This window comes from Pinus tabuliformis, chromosome 6, assembly GCF_031772625.1.
Source record: "Pinus tabuliformis cultivar Carrire ecotype Pingquan chromosome 6, CPIR1, whole genome shotgun sequence".
Classification (NCBI taxonomy): domain Eukaryota; kingdom Viridiplantae; phylum Streptophyta; class Pinopsida; order Pinales; family Pinaceae; genus Pinus; species Pinus tabuliformis.
This window is the reverse complement of record NC_142292.1, coordinates 1,953,622,320-1,953,635,821: the sequence shown is the minus strand read 5'-3', so window position 1 is coordinate 1,953,635,821 and position 13,502 is coordinate 1,953,622,320.

Genomic DNA, 13,502 nt, shown 5'->3' with positions numbered 1-13,502 from the left:
CTTTGTTAACATTCCTATTACAATTAAAAAGATATTATTTTATTTTATTTTATTTTGTTTTATTTTATTTTGTTTTATTTTATTTTGGAGTTTAGCATATTGTTATTAGGATTTTCATTTTAATCAAATAGATATAATTTTTTATTCTTATTTTATTAATATTTTAATAATGGTTAAATAAATATTATTTTCGTATTTATAATATATGTCACTCACTCAATTTTTTAATCTTTCATTAAGGTTATGGGGTATTACATTTTTCTCAAATCCACAACTTTAAGAATATGGGGTATTAATGTTTTATGTGTTTGTTAACATAACAATTAGCTTTGATTTTAGGAGTATTCAAGAGACCCAATTTCCTTCAGGAATATACATAAAGTTATTTGAAACTTTTGCCACACGTACCTGAGATTCTTCTTATGCCTTCTAAGTTTAGAAGCCTTAAATCTCAAATATACAAGATTATAGCATAATATTATTATGACCTATTTGAAGCTTGATCTAGAAGCGTTCCTGATACTTGACTTCCTAAGAGCATATCTTTGAAATTGTAGTCAACCATCATTTGAAAATCAAACCATAGGTTCAATGAGATTTTGCCTCATTGTGGTCCAAGTTTCAACCTTTGAAATCTCTTAGGAAAGATGTTATAGTGAAAATACTAAGATGGTTTGTTTCAAGAAGCATTCATGAAGCCAAACATCCTATGAATATAAAGTCAAATTGATCACATGCTATTATCCTCTTCATGTTGAAAATAATACTGAGAGGGGGGGTGAATCAGTATTATCTAACTCTTTTAATAAATCTTCCTTATTTGTTCTTTGAATTATTTTTGCATGTCTGTACCATAAAATAATGAGAATGAACAAAGAAAACAGATAGTCACACCAAAGAACACAAGATGTAAGGTGGAAACCCAATGTGGGTGAAAACCACCTGCTGCAATATGTCTCTATCTTCTTTCAAATTAGAAACTCCTTTTACAATGGTTTTGTACTGGTGCAGTCCTTTACCAGTACGCAGGCTGCAACCTGCAGAGAGCTTCAACTCTCTCTCGTTTTCCAGTCTCTCCTAGAAGGGAGCTACAACCCCCTACTTCTTTTCTTACAAGGACCACTTTTCATAAATTTTCAAACTGGATCCATAAGCATCAAATGATCATAAAGTATAAGAAAATCACCCAGTCAACTATAGTAACCAGATCAACAATAATAGAACCAAACCCAAAACACAACAATGATAAACAAAGATCTTAAGAGAAGTAAGCACCCTGCTCAACTGCTCGCCTGCTTACGTAAGCACCCTGCTCAACTGCTTGCCTGCTTACAGTAAGCACCCTGCTCAACTGCTTGCCTACTTACAGTAAGCACCCTGCTCAATTGCTTGTCTGCTTACAGTACGCACCCTGCTCAACTGCTCGCCTGCTTACAGTACGCACCCTGCTCAACTGTTCACCTGCGTACCTCGCTCTGAGTCCATTGAACTGCCTGCGGACCTCCACACCTGCAACCCTTCTGTGCCTGCGTATGTACGCACCTGCAACCCTTCTGTGCCTGCGTATGTACGCACCTGCAGCCCTTCTGTGCCTGCGTACCTCCGCACCTTCAACCCTTCTGTGCCTGCGTACCTCTGCACCTGCAACCCTTCTGTGCCTGCGTACCAGCGCACCTGAAACGCTTCGTTCCTGCGTACGTACGCACTTTTCTTTCACTGTACCTACGTACCTTCGGGCATAGATGATTTCAAGACTTCATAAATAACCCAGACAGTCAGATCTACAGATCTGAACATGCACCGAAGAGATCTCAATCCATCAGTAGATTCGCCTTATTTAGATCTAGACATACTCCAAGAGATCATAATATTTCAGATCTAGCCCTCATAAGATATTCAACCAAAAACATGCTCAAGCCAAATGATCTCCTTTGCTTTATATAGGAAAGCTCTTCCTAAAAACATGGATCAATACCACGAGCCAACACCATAATAACCCAATACCGTCGGCTAAATACCAAGAGTAAAACATAAGAAAACCCCACATGTGAATTTCTTTGCCTTGAAATGTGTGCACTGGGGGTACGCACCTCCTGAACGGCTGACCTGCGGGTATGTACGCACTCTATGTAACTCCGACCTGCGTGTACGCACCTTATGTAAGGTGTACCTACGTACCCCTTATTTTCTTCAATATTTGATAGCTGATCATCAATCTCTGCTGCTGACTTGAAGTAGTGTGATCTATCACCTGAATGGGTTGCCATCAAGGAAAACACTTTAGCCATAATGCCAACAATCTCCCCCTTTGGACTTTATGGCAACCTCAAAACTTCAGCTTCATTCTCCCCCTTTGACATCAAGGGCAAAGGGTTATGCTCCCCCTAAGAACATGCTCCCCCTGAATATGAACCATATCTGCAACGAAGAACCATAATCCACCATGAAAGAGATAGAGACATATTGCAGCTACTTCCAAGATCTCCTTCTGCACATCCTCCATAATGCCAACAATGCATTATATGCTCCCCCTGAACCTGTACCATCAATCAGAAGAGGTTCAGCAATAAGATGATGCATCAACAACCCCCAGCTTTTGCCTGAGGTATTCAAAAGTGTCCCTGGGCAATGGTTTGGTGAGTATATCAGCAACTTGTTCCTTAGAAGGAACATACTCCAACTTGACCTTCTGTTCAAGCACTTGTTCCCGGAGAAAATGATACTTGATTGGTATGTGCTTGGTTTTTGAATGCATAACAGGATTCTTTGAGATGCTGATTGCACTTGTGTTATCACATAAGATGGGGATTGGTGGTGTACAAGTGATTTGAAAATCCTGCAAAGTCTGCATCATCCAAAGGAGTTGGGTGCAACAAGATGCAGCAGCAACATATTCCGCTTCAGCTGTAGATAAGGAAATCGAATTCTGTTTTTTGCTGAACCAAGATACCAGTCTGGAACCCATAAAGAATGCACCACCACTTGTGCTTTTCCTGTCATCCACGCTTCCGGCCCAATCTGCATCTGTATAAGCATGAAGTGTAAGATCTGTATCTCTAGGATACCATAAGCCATAATTTTGAGTCCCTTGAAGATATTTGAAAATTCTCTTCACTGCCTGAAGATGAGTCTCCTTCGGATTTGCCTGAAATCTTCCAACTATTCCAACTGCATGCATGATGTCCGGTCGGGTACCTGTCAAATAAAGTAAACTTCCAATCATAGATCTGTAGGTTGGTTGATGTACTGCTGCAGATTCATCATTTGCACTGAGGCTACATCCTGTGACCATGGGTGTACATACTGGTTTTGCATCTTCCATACCATATTTCTTCAAAATCTGTTTGAGATACTTGGTTTGAGATAAAAAGATTCCTCCTTCTTTTTGTTGGATTTGCAAACCAAGGAAATATGTCAGTTCTCCTAGCAAGGACATTTCAAATTCTTTCTGCATGACCAAGGCAAAGCTTTGACTCATAGCTTCTTCATTGCTACCAAAAATAATGTCATCTACATACACAACAAGTATTAGCAATTTGTCATTTTCAACTTTTATATAAAGATTGCTATCTGCTGATCCTTTTGAAAAGCCTTGTTGATGAAGATATTTGTCCAAACGGTAGTACCAAGCCCTTGGAGCTTGTTTGAGACCATAGAGAGCCTTTTTCAATCTGCATACAAGATTTGGATCATTTCCAAGAATGAACCCATCTGGTTGTTCAATGTATACTTCTTCTTCCAAGTCTCCATTCAGAAAGGCTGATTTCACGTCCATTTGAAATACTTTGAAGTTTTGAAAACTTGAGAGAGCAAGGAACATTCGGATGGCCTCAAGTCTTGCAACAGGAGCAAAGGTTTCTTCAAAGTCTATTCCTTCTTGCTGCGCATACCCTTTACAAACAAGTCTGGCTTTGTTTCTAATTACTTCCCCATTTTCATTCAATTTATTTTTGAAGACCCATTTTGTTCCGATAACATTCTTATCCTTTGGTCTAGGAACCAGCTCCCAAGTGTTGTTCTTTTCGATCTGCTCAAGTTCTTCATCCATTGCCTTCACCCAACATTCATCTTTGCATGCCTCTTTCACATTTTGTGGTTCAGTAGAGGAGAGTAATGCCAAATAGCTTGAAGCTTCTGCAACTGTTCTTCTTGTTTGTACACCTGCTTCTTTCTGCCCCATAATCTGAGATTCTGGATGATTCTTCTGAACATATCTGGATGGAGTCTTTTCTTCTATTCTTGTTTGCTCCTCTGGTTCTTCTTGAGTTTCTTCTTGAGGTTCTTCTTCTTCATCATTCTGTCGTTGGGGGTAGCCTTCATCTTCTTCGATGTCTTCATGATGTACTTGCCTAGGAATGTATCCCTTCTCATCAACCACTACATCAATGCTGTCAACAATTCTGCCAAGTCTTTTATTGTAGCATTTGTATGCTTTGCTATGTGGAGAGTAACCAAGAAGAATGCCTTCATCTGCTCTAGGTTCAAGTTTGCCAAGCTGCTCATCAGTATTCTTGATATAGCATTTGCTCCCAAAGATTTTGAAGTGCTTTATTGAAGGAGTCCTACCACTCCAGAGCTCATGAGGAGTTTGAGTGCTTTTCACTCGGACATTTGTTTTGTTGAGAATAACAACCGCAGCATGTGCAGCTTCACCCCAGAAAGTTGCGGGAGTTCCTGACTCATCAAGCATAGCACGAGCCATTTGTTGGACTGTTCTGTTCATTCTTTCCACAACTCCATTTTGCTGAGGAGTTCTTGCTGTAGAGAATTCTCTTCTTATCCCATGTTCTTCACAGAAATCGAAAAATTCATTTGAAGTAAATTCCCCACCTCTGTCGGATCTGAGGCACTTAATTTTGTGACCTGATTCATTTTCAACCAAGGCTTTGAAGGATTTGAATTTTTCGAATGCTTCATCTTTGTGCTTCATAAGTCCTAACCAGAAAAACCTGGAGAAATCGTCAATGAATAATATCAAGTATTCTTCTCCTCGAGGTGTTCTTTTCCTGAAAGGACCGCATGTATCTGTATGTACTAGCTCAAGAGGCATGCTAGCTGATCCTTCTTTCTCTGGAAAGTTAGTTCTGGTTTGTTTTCCAAACTGACATGATTTGCATATGGTGTTGTCAGGAATTTTGATATCTGGAAGATCGCGAACTGCCTGATATTTGCATGCTTTCCTTATTTGTGAAAAGCTTAGATGTCCCAACCTCCGATGCCATAACCAGTGCTCATCATCCTTGCTCAGATAGCATTGTTGTTGTCCTTCTTCAAATATGTACAGATTATTTGGAGTTCTTTTGCCTTTGATCACTGTTTTACCTGTATCAAGATCACGAACAAGACATCCATTTGATCTGAATATAACCTCGGTTCTTTGATCACACATCTGGCTGACACTTAGAAGATTATGCTTCAATCCATCAACATACAAAACATTTCCAGCCTTGACCTTTTCTTTTAACTGAGCAATGCCTTTTCCTTTTATAGTTGCAGGAGTATCATTTCCAAAAGAGACTTTCTTTCCTTTTTCTGGAGCAGAAAATGACTCAAGTTTTTCTTTATCACCTGTCATATGCTTCGAACATCCACTGTCAATGTACCATAGATTTTCCTGTCCCTCTGCATAAAATGCTATCCCACATCTTTCTGTTTGTGGTTCCTTTATTCTCCATGTTTTGGTGCTTGAGGCTTGTTCCTTTTTTTCTTGAAACCTGCTCCTGCATTCAGAGTCTTCATGACCAAAGTTATTGCAAATAGAACATTCAACTTCATTTTCAAGAACCGAAAAGTTGTTATAGGTCCTTTTTGTAATCCCGGTCATACTTCTTTGTTTTTGAGCTTCCCTAGTCATGATCGTTTTATATGCAACACATTGAGCTGCTTTGTGACCAAATTTATGGCAAGAAAAGCATTGTCCATTGAAGAAACTTCTGCGGTTATCGAATCTACCAGCCAATTGATTGTAATTTCTATTGTCATCTATTCTTGAACCAAATTGAGAAGATTTTACCTGTGGCTGGTTGTAGCTTTTGTTCACCCTTAAGATGGATTGCCCCTGATAGTTTCTGTTTGTAATTCGTCCCTGCTTTACCTGATGATCTTCATTGTGCTTTTGCTCATTTCTTCTTGCTGCATCAAGATAACTTTTTGAGGTGGATGCTTGAGAAGTTTCTCCATTATAGCCTAGACCTGTCTTGTTTAGTGGAGACCGCTGCACATTGATAATCTCATCCAAAGTTTCAGATCCTTTGACAAACTTGAGATTAATAGCTTTTGTTTTCTCAATCTCTTTTCTAAGACCAACAATTTCACCTTCTAATTTTTCAAGATGTTTTTCCTTTTCATCAATTTGAAATTGTAGAGTATCAATGATCATGTTCTTTTCTTCTATACATCTCTTGAGTCTAGTAATTTCATCATAAAGGTTATCCACATCTATAGCATACATATAATCATCATCTTCAAATGCCATTAACAACTTATATTCATTACCTTGTTCATCTTCATCACTGTTTGATAGACCATCACTATCTTCATGAGTGTAGTAGTTTTTCTTATTTGCGTTCTGTTTCTTGTTCCATCTAGCAGGTTCCTTTCCTTTATCCTTATAAGGACATTTTGCAGCATAATGACCTACTCTTCCACAAGAAAAGCATTTAAAAGGTAACTTACCTCTGAACCTTCCAGAACCCCTTTGAAGATTTCTGACAAAATTTGATTCTTCTTCCTCTTCTTCTGGGACGTGGCTTGCTTCATAATAATCTCCTTTGCCTGATGCCTTGAAAGCAACTTCTCTTCTGTCTGATGGACCTCCCTTTCTCATTTCATAAGCAGTTAAAATTCCATGTAGCTGAGACATAGTAAGAATTCGTAGATTTTCTTTTTCTTCTATTGCAGATACTTTAGATTCAAACTTGGGGGACAATGATCTTAGAACCTTTTCAACCACAATAGCCTCTTTTATTTCTTCACCCAAATTTTTCATACAATTAACAACCTCATCTACCCGAAGAAAATAGTTAGCCACACTTTCATCATTATACATTTTGAGAGTCTCATACTGAATTCTGAGAGTTTGAAGTTTAGCACGCTTTACCTGTTCATCTCCTTCATAGCTCGTGACAATTTTGTCCCATATCTCTTTTGCGGATTTATAGTGCATTACCTTCATGAATTCTGATTGAGATATACATCCTAATAGAGTACTGACTGCTTTCGCATTTGTTTCATACTTGTTTTTCTCGGCTGCATCTGTAGGAGTAGCTGAAGGAAAAGCGTAGCCTGTCTCTACGATGTCCCAAACTTCTGTACCAAGAGATTGAAGATAGGCAGTAACTCTTACCTTCCAATAATTGAAGTTTGTCCCATCAAAAACCGGTGGCCTGATTGATGCTTCTCTCTCGTAGTTGCTCATGATGAACGATCTACCTTCAAGCGATCAAGCTTCTCTGAAGGACCTGCTCTGATACCAATTGTTGAAAATAATACTGAGAGGGGGGGTGAATCAGTATTATCTAACTCTTTTAATAAATCTTCCTTATTTGTTCTTTGAATTAGTTTTGCATGTCTGTACCATAAAATAATGAGAATGAACAAAGAAAACAGATAGTCACACCAAAGAACACAAGATGTAAGGTGGAAACCCAATGTGGGTGAAAACCACCTGCTGCAATATGTCTCTATCTTCTTTCAAATTAGAAACTCCTTTTACAATGGTTTTGTATTGGTGCAGTCCTTTACCAGTACGCAGGCTGCAACCTGCAGAGAGCTTCAACTCTCTCTCGTTTTCCAGTCTCTCCTGGAAGGGAGCTACAACCCCCTACTTCTTTTCTTACAAGGACCACTTTTCATAAATTTTCAAACTGGATCCATAAGCATCAAATGATCATAAAGTATAAGAAAATCACCCAGTCAACTGTAGTAACTAGATCAACAATAATAGAACCAAACCCAGAACACAGCAATGATAAACAAAGATCTTAAGAGAAGTAAGCACCCTGCTCAACTGCTCGCCTGCTTACGTAAGCACCCTGCTCAACTGCTTGCCTGCTTACAGTAAGCACCCTGCTCAACTGCTTGCCTGCTTACAGTAAGCACCCTGCTCAACTGCTTGCCTGCTTACAGTACGCACCCTGCTCAACTGCTCGCCTGCTTACAGTACGCACCCTGCTCAACTGTTCACCTGCGTACCTCACTCTCAGTCCATTGAACTGCCTACGGACCTCCGTACCTGCAACCCTTCTGTGCCTGCGTATGTACGCACCTGCAACCCTTCTGTGCCTGCGTATGTACGCACCTGCAACCCTTCTGTGCCTGCGTATGTACGCACCTGCAACCCTTCTGTGCCTGCGTACCTCCGCACCTTCAACCCTTCTGTGCCTGCGTACCTCCGCACCTGCAACCCTTCTGTGCCTGCGTACCAGCGCACCTGAAACGCTTCGTTCCTGCGTACGTACGCACTTTTCTTTCACTGTACCTGCGTACCTTCGGGCATAGATGATTTCAAGACTTCAGAAATAACCCAGACAGTCAGATCTACAGATCTGAACATGCGCCGAAGAGATCTCAATCCATAAGTAGATTCGCCTTATTTAGATATAGACATACTCCAAGAGATCATAATATTTCAGATCTAGCCCTCATAAGATATTCAACCAAAAACATGCTCAAGCCAAATGATCTCCTTTGCTTTATATAGGAAAGCTCTTCCTTAAAACATGGATCAATACCACGAGCCGACACCATAATAACCCAATACCGTCGGCTAAATACCAAGAGTAAAACATAAGAAAACCCCACATGTGAATTTCTTTGCCTTGAAATGTGTGCACTGGGGGTACGCACCTCCTGAACGGCTGACCTGCGGGTATGTACGCACTCTATGTAACTCCGACCTGCGTGTACGCACCTTATGTAAGGTGTACCTGCGTACCCCTTATTTTCTTCAATATTTGATAGCTGATCATCAATCTCTGTTGCTGACTTGAAGTACTGTGATCTATCACCTGAATGGGTTGCCATCAAGGACAACACTTTAGCCATAATGCCAACACTTCAACCATTCATACTTCAACCAAATAATTCGGAATTCCTTTGTCACTCGTGGTCTCTTCAATTTTTTTTTCTTTAAAGTCTTTAAACGTTATATTTTTTGAGTGAGGGAGACCCCTCCAGTTGGAGAAGACCAGTCTCTCAACCCAAAGATGTAGTTTTTGGTTATCTCTCAGCGTTCTCCTTCTATCTAGGAGAAAACTACAAAGTGATAACAAGCTTTAAACTTGAGAAACTACTCATGTATAACATCTTATAATAATCTACTATAATTGAAAAGAATTGAAGGCTTCTCATGAACTGAAAATACCGATAAAAACACTAACACTACCTCATCTACCCACTGGTCAATATGATAACCTAATAAACAAGTAACCATGGAAATGTCTTGTCTTGACATCTTAGAGAAGATAGAAGCAGAGTATGGGGGATTTGTTCTAGGAAATTAATAATTCTTAGGTAGAAAAGATTAAAAAATATGGACTCACTTAGGGAAAGTAAGGTTTTTATATATCTCCATTAGTACATCAATGGAAAAAGGGTGCAGAGAGGCCTGAAGCTTGAAAAATTCTTTCTCGGGAAATTGAAAACAAGATCTCATTGTTTTGCGTGATAACTGCTTTCTAGCTAGGGAGGTATGTGAGCTGACTCCAGGTAGAAAATTTAGGGAAAATATGAGTCTGAGGAAAAGTAAATTGAGGTAGGAGTGATTGCTAGATATTTAAATCATCACTCTCATCTAAATACTTCTGTTTTTCCTAATTATGCAGCTCATACAAAAGAAACCCACATTCTGTTTCTACTACTTTGTACTTGGTATCAATTAAAGGGTGTTGAGGATAATTTTCCGTCATCAAAGGCCTGCCATACAGAAATTAAGGCCTGACATTCATGACAGCACTGTCCCTTAATTCTAGGAGTAAATTATGTAAATTTCTCTGCTAATTGATATGAAATTAGTATGTAATTATCTCTCTTTAATTATAAATAAAGATCCTCACCACAATTACAGTGTGGTGGTTTATTCAACCTTCTCATGGTATCAGATTTCAGGTTCTGTTTGTGTGCAGTCTGAAGGTTGATCGGTGGTCAAGTGTGGAGAAAGAAGAAATGCATACAAGCGTGACACAACGTGTGGGCGTGGATGGATTCGGTGGGATTTCCTATGGCCTCCTTGTCTGTACTCCATTGCTCGTTCTGATTCATCGAGATATCTTTCTCCCTTCAATCCAACCTATATAATCATTTGAAATGAAACTGCCTCTGACACTGATGAGATTATGCATAAATACCTGCTTCCTTCCCAAGTACAGAGTCTGTAGGACTCGAACCTCTGATGGCTTTGATAATCTCGGCCCCATAAGTTCGTGACAGACTTTCCTCATTGCAGAAAATGGAGGACAAGATCACCTCATAGTCTTTCTGAAGGACCGGAAATTCTTGCAGCCACCGTCAGAGGTGCAAGAGATTTTGAATTCGCTGCATAATATGGTACTCACCAAAGAAAACGACAGCTCCTACTGCTCACTCGAGCCCACTGCTCCTCCTGCTGCCGCGTTCACAGCTGCGAGTCGTGGTCCTGAACGGTCAACCCATCGTAGCTCCTTCCGCAACTTCCGTGGCCAAAAGCCTACAAATCGTGGTCACGGTAACTCTCCAAATCATGGTCGTCATTCCTCTGGTCCAAGACATCGCCCTACCCGCTACCAAATCTGCCACCTTGATGGCCATGATGCTGATCACTGCAATCAAAGGTATATTCATAGTGAGTCAATTGCTCATCTTGCCGAAGCCTTCACCAGTTCTTGTTCTCTCAATGATGCAACGGTCTCTGATTGGTTCTTGGACACTGGAGCTTCAGCCCATATGTCTAATGACCCATCTCACTTGGACCAGTCCACTCAGTAGAATGGTAAGGATCCTGTAATTGTGGGAAATGGTGCCTCCTTACCCATCACACACACTGGTACCCTCTCTCCTGCTCCAAATATTCATTTATTAGATGTCTTGGTTGTTCCCCATCTCACCAAAAATCTTCTCTCAATTAGTAAATTAACCTCTGATTTTCCCTTATCTGTTACTTTTACTAATAATCGTTTCTCTTTTCAAAATCTTCAAACGGAAAAGGTGGTAGCAACCAGTAAGAGAGATGACAGCCTATATGTGTTGGAGCGTAGCAACTCTGCTTTATTTTCTGTCCTTAAAAATAAATCTTTACATGCTTCCTATGATTTATGGCATGCTCGCCTTGGAAATGTAAATAACTCTGTTATTTCACATTTAAATAAACAAGGACATCTTTATCTTACGTCTTCATCGCCCTCTCCCACATTGTGCAGTACCTGTCAACTTGCGAAAAATCATTGCTTGCCTTATTCACGTAATGAACATAGGTCGTCTCATGTATTAGATCTTATTCATTGTGACTTATGGGGCCCTTCCCCTATCAAATCCAATTTGGCGTTTGTCTATTATGTTATTTTCATTGATGATTATTCACGATTCACTTAGCTTTATCCTTTAAAATTCAAATCTGACTTTTATAATGTTTTCACTCAATTTCAAAAATTTGGGGAAACTCAATATTCTGCTCACGTTAAAAATTTTGAAACTGATGGCGGAGGTGAATTCACTAGCACTAGCTTTCAAACTCATCTTCGTACAGCTGGCATTCACCATCAGCTTTCTTGTCCCTATACACCCGCCCAAAATGGTCGTGCTGAACACAAACACCGCCACATAACCGAGACTGGCCTAGCCCTTCTTTTTCACTCTCACCTTTCTACTCGCTTTTGGGTTGACGCTTTTAGAACTACAGCTTACATCATCAATCGGTTGCCAACACCGCTTCGTGGAGGTAAGTCATCGTTTGAACTTTTATATGGTTCTTCTCCAAATTATGAAAATTTCCATCCATTTGGTTGTGTTTATCCTTGTTTATGTGCTTATATGCCTAACAAATTTTCCCCACACAGCATTCCTTGCATTTTTTTGGGTTACAGTCCCTCTTATAAAGGGTTTCGTTGCCTTGACCCTATCACCTCTCGGCTCTATATCACCCGACACGCTCAATTTGATGAAAATCATTTCCCTTTCATCGATACCTCTCATGCTCAGCCCCTTTCTTCTGTACAATTTTCCCACTTTCTGGAACCTCGTATTTTACATACTGACCCTCCTCCGTCATCCCCTGCAACACATTCTCCGCATATTACTCAATCCGGATTCAACCCATGTGCTATCTGTACTGATCTAGTGGAGGAACGTTTGTAGGCTACTGATTCCTTTGTAGGTCCCTCTTCATCAGCACCAGCTTCTAGTCCACCTCCCACTGAGGCACGGACCACTCCTCATGTTCCTGCGCCAACAATTTCGCTAGGCTCTCACCCTATGATGACACGAACTAAAGTCGGTATTTTCAAAACTCGTCATCCAGCAAACCTTGGTGTCTTGGGCTCATCTGGACTTCTTTGTGCTCTTCTTGCCTCCACTGAACCTAAAGGATTCAAATCTGCTGCTAAGAATCCTGCCTGGCTTGCTGCCATGGATGAAGAAGTTCATGCTCTGCACAATAATCGCACCTGGATTTTGGTTCCTCGACCTGCAAACACCAATATTGTGGGCTCCAAATGGGTGTTCCGGACCAAATACCTTCCTGATGGATCCATTGAGCGATTCAAAGCTCGCCTTGTTGCCAAAGGATATACCCAGGTACCTGTTCTTAATTACACTAACACCTTTAGTCCTGTTATCAAGGCCACTACTGTCCGTGTTGCGCTTTCTCTTGCTATTACCAACAAGTGGCCTATTCGTCAACTTGACGTCAAGAATGTGTTCCTCAATGGCACTCTCACTGAAAATGTTTATATGGAACAGCCGCCTGGGTACATTGATCCTCGCTTTCCTAATCATGTCTGTCTGTTAAAGAAAGCTCTCTATGGTCTCAAGCAAGCTCCTCTTGCCTGGTTCCAGTGCTTCAGCTCTCTTCTTATTCAACTTGGTTTCTATTGCAGCCGTGCTGACCCTTCTCTATTTGTCTTTCATAAGCAATCTCACATTATCTATTTGCTTCTTTATGTTGATGACATTATCGTTACTGGCAACAACACCTCTTTTCTTGACAACTTTATTTGTAAACTCAATTCTGTGTTCGCCACTAAAGATTTGGGTCCTCTCAATTACTTTCTTGGCCTTGAAGCTTCGCCAACTGTAGATGGTCTCTTTCTCAGTCAGCTGAAATATGCACGGGATATTCTTACTCGCACTCAGCTACTTGACAGTAAGCTTGTCCATACTCCCATGGTTGTCTCCCAACACTTGTCTGCTGATGGCCCTCTATTTTTTGATCTCACTCTTTACAGGTCTCTCGTTGGAGCACTATAATACTTGACCATCACGCGCCCAGACATTGCTCATGTTGTCAACTCTGTTAGTCAATTTTTGCATGC